Below are 12,633 nucleotides of genomic sequence, written 5' to 3'. Positions count from 1 at the left end.
GCGTTGAACGCCAGCCAGATGCTCCTTACTGGCGTTTGAACGCCAGTGAACTCCTCCTCCAGGGTGTGCTGTTTTTAATGCTGTTTTTGATTTTTTTCAATTTTTTTCAGTTGTTTTTGTGGCTCCACAAGATCATGAACCTATGAAGACATATAACTAATAAAAATATAATTAAATAAAAATTGGGTTGCCTCCCAACAAGCGCTTCTTTAATGTCAATAGCTTGACAATGGGCTCTCATGGAGCCTCACAGATGTTCAGAGCATTGTTGAGACTCCCCAACACCAAACTTAGAGTTTGGATATGGGAGTTCAACACCAAACTTAGAGTTTGGTTGTGGCCTCCCAACACCAAACTTAGAGTTTGACTGTGGGGGCTCTGGTTGACTCTGTTTTGAGAGAAGCTTACTGTGCCTCTTTTCCATGTTTACAGAAGGATGTCCTTGAGTTTTAAACTCAAGGGAGTCCTCATTCAATTGAAGGACTAGTTCACCTCTGTTAACATCAATCACAGCTCTTGCTGTGGCTAGGAAGGGGCTTCCAAGGATGATGGATTCATCCTCATCCTTCTCAGTATCTAGGATTATGAAATCAGCAGGGATGTAAAGGCCTTCAACCTTTACTAATATGTCCTCTACTTGTCCATAAGCCTATTTTTTGGAATTGTCTGCCATCTCTAATGAGATTTTAGCAGCTTGTACCTCAAAGATTCCCAGTTTCTCCATTACAGAGAGTGGCATGAGGTTTATTCCCGACCCCAGATCACATAGAGCCTTCTCAAAGGTCATGGTGCCTATGGTACAAGGTATCAGGAACTTTTCAGGATCCTGTTTCTTCTGAGGCAATCTCAGTTGATCTAATGCATTCAGTTCATTGGTGAATAGGAGAGGTTCATCTCCCCAAGTCTCACTACCAAATAAATTGGCATTCAGCTTCATGATTGCACCAAGGAACTTGGCAACTTGCTCTTCAGTAACATCCTCATTCTCTTCAGAAGAAGAATACTCATCAGAGCTCATGAAGGGCGTAAGGAGGTTCAATAGAATCTCTATGGTCTCTAGATGAGTCTCAGATTCCTTTGGTTACTCAGAGGGAAATTCCTTTTTGATCACTGGACGTCCCAAGAGGTCTTCCTCTTTGGGATTCACGTCCTCCCCTTCCTCCTTGGATTCGGCCATGATGGTTATATTAATGGCCTTGCACTCTCCTTTTGGATTTTCTTCTGTATTGCTTGGGAGAGTACTAGGAGGGATTTCAGTGATCCTTTTACTCAGCTGGCCCACTTGTACTTCCAAATTTCTAATGGAGGACCTTGTTTCATTCATGAAACTCAAATCATATTGACTTGCTGAGTCAATATTTTATTTTGAGCCAATATGGCATTCAGAGTATCAACTTCAAGAACTCCCTTCTTCTTAGGCATCCCATTACTCACAGGATTCCTCTCAGAAGTGTACATGAACTGGTTATTAGCAACCATGTCAATGAGTTCTTGAGCTTAGGCAGGCGTTTTCTTTAGGTGAATGGATCCACCTGCAGAAGTATCCAACGATATCTTAGCTAATTCAGACAGACCATCATAGAAAATATCCAGGATGGTCCATTCTGAAAGCATGTCAGAAGGACACTTTTTGGTCAGTTGCTTATATCTCTCCCAAGCTTCATAGAGGGATTCACCTTCTTTCTGTCTGAAGGTTTGAACATCCACTCTAAGCTTACTGAGCTTTTGAGGAGGAAAGAACTTGGCTAAGAAAGCCGTGACCAGCTTATCCCAAGAGTTCAGGCTATCTTTGGGTTGAGAGTCCAACCACACTCTAGCTCTGTCTCTTACAGCAAAAGGGAAAAGCATGAGCCTGTAGACTTCAGGATCTACTCCATTAGTCTTAACAGTATCACAGATCTGCAAGAATTCAGTTAAGAACTGAAAAGGATCTTCAGATGGAAGTCCATGAAACTTGCAATTTTGTTGCATTAGAGAAACTAATTGAGGTTTAAGCTCAAAGTTGTTTGCTCCAATGGTGGGAATTGAGATGCTTCTTCCATGTAAATTGGAATTAGGTGCAGTAAAGTCACCAAGCATCCTCCTTGCATTATTATTATTTTCGGCTGCCATCTCTTCTTCCTTTTCAAAAATTTTTGTAAGGTTATCTCTGGATTGTTGTATTTTAGCTTCTCTTAGTTTCCTCTTCAGAGTCCTTTCAGGTTCTGGATTTGCTTCAACAAGAATATTCTTGTCCTTGCTCCTGCTCATATGAAAAAGAGGGAACAGAAAAATAATAATAATAGGGATCCTTTTTACCCAGGTATAGAGGTTCCCCTGTGTGAGTAGAAGAAGAAAAGAATGTAATGTAAAGAAGGGAAGAAGAGAAAATTCGAACACAGATGGAAGAGGGGGTTCGAATTTGGGTGAGATGAAGTGTTAGTAGATGAATAAATAAATAGAAGGAGATGAGAGAGAAAGAGGATTTTCAAAAATATTTTTGAAAAATGGTTAGTGATTTTCGAAAATTAAAAGAAGAAATAAATTAAAATTTGAAACAATTAGTTAATTAAAAAGAATTTTTGAAAAAGAGGGAGGAATTTTCAAAAATTAGAGAGGGATAGTTAGTTAGGTAGTTTTGAAAGAGATGAGAAACAAACAAAAAGTTAGTTAGTTAGTTGAAACAAATTTGAAAATGAATTTTGAAAAGATAAGAGGATAAGAAGTTAGAAAAGATATTTGAAAATCAAATTTTTGAAAAAGATAAGATTTTTTAAAAAAAAAAAGATATGATAGAAAGATATGATTAGAATTAGTTTTGAAAAAGATTTGATTTTTAAAATCACAATTAATGACTTGATTCACAAGAAATCACAAGATATGATTCTAGAAGTTAAATTTTGAATCTTTCTTAACAGGCAAGTAACAAACTTGAAATTTTTTAATCAAAACATTAATTGTTGATAATATTTTCGAAAATTATGAGATAAAATTAAGAAAAATATTTTTGAAAAATATTTTTTTAAAATTTTCGAAAATAAATAAGAAAGATTTGATTTTTGAAAAAGATAAGATTTTTAAATTGAAAATTTGATTTGACTCATAAAGACAACTAGATTTTAAAAATTTTTGAAAAAGTCAATCCAAATTTTCGAAATTTATGAGTGAAAAAGGGAAAGATATTTTTTTTTTTGAATTTTGAATTTTTAATGATGAAAGAGAAAAACATGAAAAATGATGCAATGCATGAAAATTTTGGATCAAAACAATGAATGCATGCAAGAATGCTATAAATGTCAAGATGAACACCAAGAACACTTTTAAAGATCATGATGAACATCAAGAACATATTTTTGAAAAATTTTCAATGCAAAGAAAACATGCAAGACACCAAACTTAGAAAATTTTCATGTATAGACACTATGAATGCAAGAATGCATATGAAAAACAAGAAAAGACACAAAACAAGAAAATATGAAGATCAAACAAGAAGACTGGCCAAGAATAACTTGAAGATCATGAAGAACACTATGAATGTATGATTTTTTTCGAAAAATGCAAGATGAACATGCAATTGACACCAAACTTAAAAATTGACCCAAGACTCAAACAAGAAACACAAAATATTTTTTATTTTTATGATTTTATAATTTTTTTTGTATTTTTCGAAAATTATTTGTGAAAAAAGAAAAATAAGGATTCCAAAATTTTTAATATGAATTCTAGGAATCTTGCACTCTTAGTCTAAAGCTCCAATCTGAGGGTTAGACATGGCTTAATAGCCAGTCAAGCTTTAGCATGTAAATCAGGTGGATCAGGAATAGCAGCAGGTGGATTAGCAACAACTAGCTTGCTCTTGATAATGTTGGGTTGGAAGCCCCAGTCCAAATGAATTTAGACATGACTTTACAGCCAATCAAGCTTCAACATGCTTCATGAAACACTAGAATTCATTATTAAAAATTCTGAAGAACATAATAAAAATTTTTGAAAAGAATTTTTATTTTTTATTTTTTTAATTTTTTTTCGAAAATAAAGGAGAAATTTTTGAAAGATTTTTGAAAAATTTTTTTGAAAACTTTTTGAAAATAAAATAAGAAGAAAATTACCCTATCTGAGCAACATGATGAACCATCAGTTGTCCAAACTCGAACAATCCCCGGCAACGGCGCCAAAAACTTGGTATGCGAAATTGTTACTCTGAGGTTGTAAAATTTGTTGTTCGTTCTCTCCCTGGCATGGCGCCAATAACTGGTGCACAATACCATGGTCCAAACATAACTTCATAACTTCGCACAACTAACCAGCAAGTGCACTGGGTCGTCCAAGTAATAAAACCTTATGTGAGTAAGGGTCGATCCCACAGAGATTGTCGGTATGAAGCAAGCTATGGTCATCTTGTATACCTCAGTCAGGCGGATATCAAATGGTTATGGAGTTTTCGAGTAATAATAATAAATAAATAGAAAATAAAGATAGAAATACTTATGTATATCATTGGTGAGAATTTCAGATAAGCATATAGAGATTCTTTCGTTCCTCTGACTCTCTGCTTTCCCGCTGTCATTATCAAATCAGTCTTACCCCTTTCCATGGCAAGCTTTCTGTAAGGGCATCACCGTTGTCAATGGCTACATCCCATCCTCTTGTGAAAAAGGTCCAAATGCTCTGTCACGGCACGGCTAATAATCTGAGGTTCTCGATCATACTGGAATAGGATTCACCCTCCTTTTGCGTCTGTCACTACGCCCAGCACTCACGAGTTTGAAGTTCGTCACAGCCATCCCTTCCCAGATCCTACTCGGAATACCACAGACAAGGTTTAGACTTTCCGGATCTCAGAAATGGCCATCCATGGGTTCTAACTTATACCACGAAGACACTAATAACTCGGACTCGGTCCCCTGTATTAGATATCCAAGAGATACCCATTCAATCTAAGGTAGAACGGAAGTGGTTGTCAGGCACGCGTTCATGGGGGAATGATGATGACTGTCACAATCATCACATTCATAGTGAAGTGCGAATGAATATCTTAGAAGCAGAATAAGTTGAATTGAATAGAAAACAGTAGTACTTTGCATTAATTCATGAGGAATAGCAGAGCTCCACACCTTAATCTATGGAGTGTAGAAACTCTACCGTTGAAAATACATAAGTGAAAGGTTCAGGCATGGCCGAGAGGCTAGCCCCCAAAACGTGATCACAGGATCAAAAATACAATCCAGGATGTCTAATATAATAGTAAAAAGTCCTACTTATACTAAACTAGCTACTAGGGTTTACAAAAGTAAGTAATTGATGCATAAATCCACTTCCGGGGCCCACTTGGTGTGTGCTTGGGCTGAGCTTTAGCTTTCCACGTGCAGAGGCTTCTTTTGGAGTTGAACGCCAAGTTGGAACGTGTTTTTGGCGTTCAACTCTGGTTCGTGACGTATTTCTGGCGTTTAACTCCAGACTGCAGCGTAGAACTGGCGTTCAACGCCCTTTTGCATCATCTAAACTCGGCCAAAGTATGGACTTTTATATATTGCTGGAAAGCCCTGGATGTCTGCTTTCCAACGCAATTGGAAGCGCGTCATTTTGAGTTTTGTAGCTCCAGAAAATCCACTTTGAGTGCAGGGAGGTCAGAATCCAACAGCATCAGCAGTCCTTCTTCAACCTCTGAATCTGATTTTTGCTCAAGTCCCTCAATTTCAGCCAGAAAATACCTAAAATCACAGAAAAACACACAAACTCATAGTAAAGTCCAGAAATGTGAATTTAACATAAAAACTAATGAAAACATCCCTAAAAGTAACTAGATCCTACTAAAAACATACTAAAAACAATGTCAAAAAACGTATAAATTATCCGCTCATCAAGACCCTTTTGGATCAAAATAAAATTAGAGAAAATGACAAATAGGTCCCTGATCTTTTGTTCTATGGAAATTTTCGTCCCTGACCATTGAAAAATACTTTTAAGTCCCTGACCTTCACAAAACTTGGACAGATCAGTCCCTTCGTCCAAATGCCTCCGTCAGGGACTGATCCGTCCAAATGCCTCCGTCAAGGACTGATCTGTCCAAGTTTTGTGAATGTCAGGGACTTAAAAGTATTTTTCAATGGTCAGGGACGAAAATGTCCACGGAGCAAAAGGTTAGGGATCTATTTGTCCTTTTCTCATAAAATTATATGAAAGTTTAAAACAAGAGAAGAAAACTTGTATGAATATGCTTAAAAGTGAAAAATTAACAAGAAATCATTTAAATGACTAAAAATGGTGACATAAGAGTAAAATAGTAATTATGAAAGATAAATGATCATAAAAGATACACCCAAAAAGAGAATTAGAAAATAGAAGTGAGGAGAGTATAGAAACCAAATAGACGACATATGTAATTTGGTGTAAAAAAGAGTAATTTAATTAAGAAAAGTTTTGGACTAAAAAATAAATATAGAAAATTTAGGGATAAAAACATAGTTTTATAAAAGATTAGGATAAAAATATAAATAAAATAAAATTTTGGATAAAATTATAAAATAGTAATTTTATAAAAGTTTGAGGATCTCATCCAGATGAGCTCTTTGTTCAATTAGAATGAAATATATTATTTTTTTAATAAGTTAAGTTAAACTTAAATTTTGAGTATAAAACAACTGAAATTAGTATCCGATAAAAAGATACATGATTCTAGAAAGTAAAAGAAACATAATAAAAAGATAATCATGTAAAATGAAACAAGCAAAAAGTTTACACGGTACTAGTGATAATGTTTTTTACTATAATAATAAGTTAATAACACATGGATTGAAAATAAAATCTTTAGGTGTAATTTAAATAATAATTGTTATTGAAGATTCTAAGAAAGTGCAGACATAACGACTGGAGGTGAGTACGCAGAAGCACTTATTCGTTTTCTCGTGCTAATGCTCTCCCACTCTCTTTCCGGTGCAGATTCTTGATTCTATTTGCTTACGTCCGCATCTTTTTTGCTTCCTTCACTCTCACTTCAATATCCACATCAACTTATATATTCAACCTAACTAAGGTAATTGTAAATGTGTTTACAGCAGGAAATTATAAACTATATATAGCTTTTGAATGTAATATCATAATAATAATCTAAAATGGTTTCCAAAGGTTCATAGAGCATAAGTTCTGATCAGAAGTATTTCGAGGTGCACGCATTATTGATAAGAAGCTCTATGATATACGCTTGTCTTTTGTTTTCAAAAATATTGATTTTATATATTGCAAATATGATTTTCTTTTTATGCATGTAGTTAAAATGTATTGAAAATTAATTTTAATGAAAAGCTACTGCATTGGAATTTTTCAAAAAATTGAAAACTACTTTTTTTATATTATAAAAAGATTTGATTTTATAAAATTTACACATATATATGAAAATTAAATAATAATCTTTGAAATAAAAACTAGTTCTTGTTTACATTGTAAACGAGATACATGTATTTAAAAAAAAATTTAACAATAATAAAAAAATAAAAATAATAAAATATATTAATAATATCAATAATTCAAACTTTTAGCATGCAATTATTAGTACATAAAAAGATTGGTAGAATAGATTAAAATAGAAAGATGAGAAACGTGAAATTGGTGCACTATAAATAAAAAACAAAAAGATGAGATAATCGTTTGTCAATTGATAAGAGAGAACTGAGATGGTTATCTCTCACGTTATCTCCCACTATTCACGTAGGATATAACTCGTTTCAATTCTCTTCTCATTGTCCTCATCAACCTCTTTTGTGTTTTATTTATCGTGCATCAACTTCACTCTTCCCATCTCTTAATTTTTAGAAGTGAATACAATTATCGTATTTATTCCCATCATGGAACTTTTCTTGAACACATACGAATTTTTTATTTTTCAAATTTAAATCAATTCAATTATATCATAATTTAATCTAAATTTTTTATATACTCTTTTTGAGTATTAATTGATCAAATACATCTATTTTAATCTTTTTTACTAATTTTTTTATGTACTAATTACATGCCAAAAATTTGGATTATTGATATTATTAATATTTTTTATTATTTTAATTTTTTTTAAAATACATGTATCTTGTTTACATTGTAAACGAGATATATACGTGTCGCGTCATTTATCGATATATACAAAATTATCTCATTTACATTATAAACAAGATAAAAAAAATATTTATTTTGATAAATATTTTTTAAATTATTTATTTTAATAATTATTATAAATATAATTAATAAAAAATTAACAAAAATAATAAAATAAAAAATAAAAAATAAGTTGTGTCTTTTGTTAGTATTTTCGTGTCTTTCGTATTAGGATGGATACAAAATACACTAATTCAATGTCTTTGGACACATTATCTTTATCTATGTTTCGTCTGTCAAATACAATTTTGTGTCGCTATGTCTTTATCTTAATGTCCTGTTTTTGAAAACAACCACAGTCCTAATGTGTCTCGGTTAATTATCTATTGTGTCTTAATTAATTTTTCTAAAAATTTTGACAAGTCTCTCCTAATAAGATATGGATATATATTTTATATTTCTAAATTTCATCTCATTAAGTCTTTTAAAAAAATTCGAAAGAGTATTTCTATAAATAAGATACTCCACCGTTTAAATTTAAATTTACATAGGAGTCTTAATTTTAATTTTATACATTACATCATAACGATAATAATACAAACATCATACAAATTATGCAAATACTTGTATTAATCTTAACTATCTTATTTCACATACTAAGAACGGAGTAAAAATAAATAATTTTTTTAGCAAACCAATGTAAAAAATCTTTACACCTTTCACTCAGAATTATTTGGTCTCTTCCATCTTACAACAATATCCCAATCTTGCAATCATTTACAAATTAAATATTTTACAATTTAAAAAATATTTTCACATTTATTATTTTCAATTTCAATTAATATTTGATAACAAAAATAAACACAATAATAAATACTAACCTATAGACAAGTTTATATCTACTTACTCCATAAAAAAATATACAATAGAAACAACAACTGCGGTCTCCTTTAATCTAAATACATAAAAAAATTTGCAACACACCACAATTTTATTAGAACTAAACTCAATTAAAAAAGTTAGGGCATTCTAAATGATTGAAAAATACTTAATTAATAAAAAATTAAACTGATCTGATTAAATTGAAAAGCAACTTACTATAATAAAATTATGGAAGAATAAAAAAAGATGAAAAGATAAAAAAAATTTAAATTGTGAAACAGTAAAAAAATATGAAGAATTTTTATTGTATGTTGTTGTTGTATATGAGAGAACAATGGTACCTATTTATATTAATTACTAAATTAATTTTAAATTTTAAAATAAGCTACAACAACCAGAATCTTTAGATGATTCTATTAGAGAAAAATAAGCATAACTAACTTAAAAAAAGATAAGTATAACAAATTTTGTTTCTAGAAGAAAAAGATAAAATAATAAATAACAAATAAAATAAGAATTTAATATGCCCCCACATGCTGGTGAATGGAAGATGTCAATAATATCCACAGCTTGGATAAGTTTCGATGAAATGATTGAGAAAGACGCGTGCGCTACGGTGATGCAGAAACATAGAAGGAGATGCTATGCTTGAGGGAGAAAGAGCAAGAAGCGATCTTCAGAGAGCGCGTAGAGTGCGATAAGAGAGTCGTGCGGCACAGTGATGTTGAATCATAGAAGGAGATGTTGTGCTTGAAGGAGAAAGAGCAAACAACAATCTTCAAAAAGCATGTAGATCGCGATAAGAGTGATCTTCAGAAGGCGCGTAGAGCGGTAAGAGTGCAAACAGAACTGTCGAAAAAAAAAGAAACACAGACGGAACTAGCGAAAAAGAAGAAGTGCAAACAGAATTACTGGAAAAAAGTAGTGTAGACGGAACTGCAAAAAAAAGAGGTGCAGACGGAACTGTAGGAAAAAAGAAGCACAGATGGAACTGCGGAAAAAAGGAGGCACAAATGGAACTGCGGGAAGGAGTTTGACATGAATATGATGGGAGAACACACATTCTTCCTAGAACTCCAAATCAAATAAAATCCTAGTGGAATTTTTATGCACCAAGGTAAATATGCCAAAGAATTAGTAAAGAAATTTAGTTTAGAAAATTTCAAACCAATGAGTACTCTAATACATCCAAACTATAAACTTGAGAAGGAAGAAAAAAGAAAAGATGTGGATGAAATAAAGTATAGAGAAATGATCAGATCTCTTGTGTATCTAACATCTTCTAGACTGGATATTGTTCAAAGTATTGCAGTTTGTTCTAAATTCCAATCACAACCTAAAGAATCACATCTTTCACTTGTAAAAAGAATTATTAGATACATAAATGGCATTGTTGACTTTGGTTTTTGGTATCCCAAGTCTGATGAATTTTGTGTAGTAGGGTATTGTGATACAGATTTTGTTGATGACCAGGTTGATAGCAGAAGCATGTCTGAAATTTGTTGCTTTCTTGGATAGTCCCTAAATGTGTAGTCAAGCAAAAAATAGGCTGCTGTTGCATTATAGCATTATCCACAACCGAAGCTAAATATATAGCCGCTTCTTTTTATTGTTCTCAATTAATATGGCTTAAAACACAACTTGAAGATTTACAAATTACAATTCAATAGTATTCCTTTATTTGTGACAACATGATTGCCATAAAGATTTCTAAAATTTCTATTTTGCACTCAAGAACCAAGCACATTGAAGTGAGATTTCACTCCATTAGAGAATATGTGCTAAAGGATACAATTAACATACAATTTGTAAAATTTGAGGATTAACTTGCTGATATTTTTATCAAACTTCTGTCTGAAGATAGATTTTGTAAATTAAGAAAAGTATTGGGCATTGTTGAGTCTGATTTCCTAAATTAAGTTGATGATGTAGCTCTCTCTGTGTTTTTGTCTCTCAGATCGACAGGAGATAAAACTGGACAGATAATGACTCTCTTTAAGTCCCTTGAATTTCAGACTAAATGTTGGTAAAATTAATTAATTTAGGTAAAAAACTAAATCTTTGGTAGACCATTGTGTTTCCTTAAAACCACCATTAGGCCAAAAAAAAAAGTTGTATTCTATTATGTAGGTCTCATTGTTTGCATTGATCATTTACAGTAAAAAGAGTATTTGTTTTTAGGGCCTTTCTTTAAGTCAAATCAAATTCAATTTTTCAAATTTTATACAAGATTTGTCTTTTCAAAACTACTTACTTGTATACTCATACTTTTTTTTAAACACTTTTTTTTATTATATTTAAATATCAGTTTGTGTGTTCAAAATTTTTCAAAACATTTATAGTAGTTACCCTTGAAAATTCCTCTTCTTCTCAACCTCCATCATTCCCTTAAACACATTTATTGTGCTCTTATAAAGATGAAAAAAATAGTGACCACACAAAGAGGCACGGACATTTATCGTGCTCCACGAAACCCATCACCAAAAGGGCAAGCTCATACTCATATCCACATTTATTTCTATTCTTCTTCACATTCTTCTCCAGTTTCAGAAACCACGGCAAGAACCAAGACCATGTCTCAACGTCCATCCACAGTGGCAACTGGCATTGGAACTTCTAGGGCAAAAGAAAAGAGACCCATGGGTGATGAAGAACCTCCTACATCTTTACCTCCTCATTTATCTTCTCGTCTTCAAGGACGTTCGACACCTTCTACTCACCCTTCCAAAGGTAACTGAAGACCTTTTTTTAACTTTGTAAAAAAATTCACAAATCTTGATCCTGTTGATTTTAAATTTCATTTCAGTAACCATCCTCATTTTCACTATGATCCTTATCGTTTTCTTCCAGTATGAATTATAAATTTCATAAAGTTATTATTTCTAAAAGACCTCTATGTTCTATATTTGTGGCTGATTTGAATTCTCTGGATAATAAAGGGATTGATTTAAAAAAAATATTTATTTGGACTAGAAAAAAATTTTTGAAATAAAAAAAATCAGTTTACCCTGATTTAGTTAGAGAATTTTATGTCAACATGTATTATCATAAAGAAAGTGTTCACTATTATATTAAAAGCCATGAAATATATTTAAACAAAGAATCTATTGGTGATGTCCTAGATTATTATTATGTTGGTGTCAATGCCTACATTTTTAAAAAATGAGATAATGATCTGGGTATATCACACAAGGATGTACTGACTAATATTTGTGAGAATATTTTTCTCAAGGATGGTATGACTCCTAACCACAAATCCCTAGGTCCTGTCAAAGCCAAACTTCATTGCCTCATCACCCACATTCTCATGCCTTAAAGTAGTTCATATGAATGAGTTACCTTTTGTGACACATTGATTCTTTATGCAATATTCAACAAAACTGAAATTTCATTTGCTTACTTAATGATGCGCTATATGCATAATTATATCAAAAATGATAAAAATATTCTCTACCATATAGCATGTTTTTAACTTGCATCTCTGAGTACTTTGCTGTTGAACTGAACAATAAGTACCAAGAGAATAGAATTTCATCACATAAGGATGGTGGTGCAGTCAAACAGATAAAAGAAAAAGAAACTAAGGCTACCAGAGATACAATTATGGAGAAAGAAGAAGATGAGAGTATTCCTCCTCCTTTTGCTACAGAAACATCAAATTCCAACAAATATTTTATTAATGACATTGTC

Source organism: Arachis ipaensis, chromosome B09 (genome assembly GCF_000816755.2).
Source record: "Arachis ipaensis cultivar K30076 chromosome B09, Araip1.1, whole genome shotgun sequence".
Classification (NCBI taxonomy): domain Eukaryota; kingdom Viridiplantae; phylum Streptophyta; class Magnoliopsida; order Fabales; family Fabaceae; genus Arachis; species Arachis ipaensis.
This window is presented reverse-complemented; position numbering follows the sequence as displayed.